The sequence below is a fragment of the Pyrus communis genome, chromosome 10, assembly GCF_041283825.1.
Source record: "Pyrus communis isolate YQ-2024b chromosome 10, ASM4128382v1, whole genome shotgun sequence".
In the NCBI taxonomy this organism is placed as follows: Eukaryota; Viridiplantae; Streptophyta; class Magnoliopsida; order Rosales; family Rosaceae; genus Pyrus; species Pyrus communis.
This window is the reverse complement of record NC_142574.1, coordinates 2,308,989-2,312,233: the sequence shown is the minus strand read 5'-3', so window position 1 is coordinate 2,312,233 and position 3,245 is coordinate 2,308,989.

The window sequence follows — 3,245 nt, the reverse complement described above, 5'->3', positions numbered from 1 at the left end:
TGAGTGATAAGGCATTTAGCAGTCTTAGTATCCAAAACAAAAATGGATAACAGATCACTGGATACAAGGGGAAGAAACCTTTCAAATTTAGAGATACGAATGGTGATTTTAAAGGTAATGATAAGTCTTAAAATGCTGTCAAACCCTGGTTTAACAAGGAGAGTTTAACAAGGAAAACACAAAAGATGCATGTAAAATATATTGGAATATACACTATGGTGAATACATGTTCAAAGGGAAGCCTAAGTGTCATAACTATGGCAAATTCAATCATTTTGCCAAAGATTGCAAAAGTAAACCAATTCAACAAGTTCAATTTGCACAGAGAATGGAGAAGGAAACTTCAATGTTCTTTGCTTGTAATTTTGCTATAATTGTTAAAAGTGAAAATGTCTGGTATATTGATAGTGGATGCAGTAATCACATGACTTCACATGAGTCAATGTTGATTAATCTGGATAGAAGTGTCTCAAGAAGAATCAAAATAAGGAATGGATAGATTGTTCAAGCTAGTGGGAAAGGAACCTTGGTATTGAAACCAAGAAAGGTACCAGACACATTAAAGAAGTAATGCTTGTTCCAGGACTGGATGAATATCTTCTAAATATGGGGCAAATGATGCAGCATGGTTATTTTCTATTATTTGGAGATTATCAAGTTGCAATCTTTGAAGATAGAAGTTTGAAGAGTCATGTTGTTACAATACAAATGATTGGCAATAGGTGGCTCTAAGGCTGCTGGCAGTCTGGGTCGAGGGGTGAGTAAAGCCCAGCAAGCTTTGGGCTTGCTGTAGGCAGCTTAGGGCATGAAATGGACCCAGCAAGCATGTGTACTTGTTGTAAGGTAGGTCGTGACTCGAGGCAAATCCCAGCAACATAGGGGTTGTTGGTTTTTGAGCCATAAGCGCGAGGGCAGAGCCCAGCAAGCAGCTGCAGGCCGTGCTAGAATGTGGGTTGAGGCTGCATTCCCAATCCAAACCAATCCCAGGTTAGAGGCCTGGTTGTTCTCACATGCATCAAGCCTAGTGGGATATTGCCTTGGTCTAGACGTCAAAACAACATCGTCTTGATGGCATGCTCAACTCTGCTGGGTTGCAGGCCAGCGACGATGAGTCGCGGCTTATGCCGCAAAAATTCCATATTTTAATATATTTTTTTCGACTTTTTCTAGGGTTTGAAAAACCCTAATTGCTTTTAATTTATTTATATGCTTTACTCACAAATTCCACATAGCAAAATAATAATTGTGTAATGGATGAAACGTGTGTGTGTGTATGTGTTGACAAATATATGAAACATATACAATATATATGTCAAAAGGTAAATATAAATATAGGAGGTTCATGTGACATCCCACATTGCCCAGGGGAGTGATTGTAACATCCCACATCGCCCAGAGGAGTGATCCTTATATGTATATTCCCATCCCTACCTAGCATGAGGCCTTTTGGGAGCTCACTGGTTTCGGATTCTGTAGGAACTCCGAAATTAAGCGAGTAGCGCGCGAGAGCATTCTCAGGATGGGTGACCCATCGGGAAGTTCTTGTGTGAGTTCCCAAAAACAAAACCGTGAGGGCGTGGTCGGGGCCCAAAGCGGACAATATCGTGCTACAGTGGTGGAGCGGGCCCGGGAAGTGGTTTCCCTCGGGTCGGGATGTGACAATTTGGTATCAGAGCCTAACCCTGGCAGCGTGTGTGCCAACGAGGACGTCGGGCTCTTAAGGGGGGTGGATTGTAACATCCTACATCGCCCAGGGGAGTGATCCTTATATGTATATTCTCATCTCTACCTAGCACGAGGCCTTTTGGGAGCTCACTGACTTCGAGTTTCGTAGGAACTCCGAAGTTAAGCGAGTAGCGCACGAGAGCATTCCCAGGATGGGTGAACTATCGGGAAGTTCTTGTGTGAGTTCCCAAAAACAAAACCGTGAGGGCGTGGTCGAGGCCCAAAGCGGACAATATCGTGCTACGGTGGTGGAGCGGACCTGGGAAGTGGTTCCCCCTGGGCGGGGATGTGACAATTTGATATCAGAGCCTAACCCTGGCCGCATGTGTGCCGACGAGGACGTCGAACCCCTAAGGAGGGTGGATTGTGACATCCCACATCGCCCAGAGGAGTGATCCTTAAATGTATATTCCCATCCCTACCTAGCACGAGACCTTTTGGAAGCTCACTAGCTTCGGGTTCCATGGGAACTCCGAAGTTAAACGAGTAGCGCGCGAGAGCACTCCCATGATGGGTGACCCACTGGGAAGTTCTCGTGACCTTTTGGGAGCTCACTAGCTTCGGGTTCCATGGGAACTCCGAAGTTAAGCGAGTAGCGCGCGAGAGCACTCCCATGATGGGTGACCCACTGGGAAGTTCTTGTGTGAGTTCCCAGAAACAAAACCGTGAGGGCGTGGTCGGGGCCCAAAGCAGACAATATCATGCTACGGTGGTGGGTCGAGCCCGGGAAGTGGTCCCGCCCGGGCCGAGATGTGACAGTTCATGCATCATGGAAATGTATTCATGTTTCGTGGACGTTTCAAATTTCTTTATTTTAAGTGTACCTGATTGGCAGAAAACAAATAAAAGCCTTTGACTTTTGTAGAAGAAAGCCTCCCCCACGATTCTTCAGTTCCTTAGCTTCTGACAAGAGCATGCTGATAACGTGTTATAAGCCTAATTTACTGAACTATTCTAAAGGAATAGAGAAGGGGAGGCCGGTGGCAAGAGAGAGAAGAGAGAGATTTAATTGTAAGGTGAGTTGTATTTCATCCCATTGTACCTTTATTTATAGTAGTATAGAAGGTTAATTTTTTACCCTAATAGGATTACAATTCAAATAGGATAATATCTAACTTAGAGAATATTCCTAGATATCCCAAATATACTAGAATTTATATAATCACATTCGTATATTAAATATGACTACAACACTATAATTTTTATTGGAACTGAGGTTTACTCTTTTTAATTTCTTACACAATTTCTTTTATATTTTAGGCCATGAAATTAAATAAAAGTAAAATCTCTAATTCAAACAAAATTCATGTGAAGATAACAAAAAGGGTGTGCTTATTATAATTTTTTTTTTTCATTTTATGTATTTAATATTATTTTTAAAAAAAAAACAATATTATCTACACTAAAAATGAGGTGGTGAACTTGGTCTCATAATGAGCTAGTAATAATGTGATTCAAACTTACTTTTGGCTAAAATCGAACCTATAACCTTTCACTTATAAGTGAAGAGAAATATCATC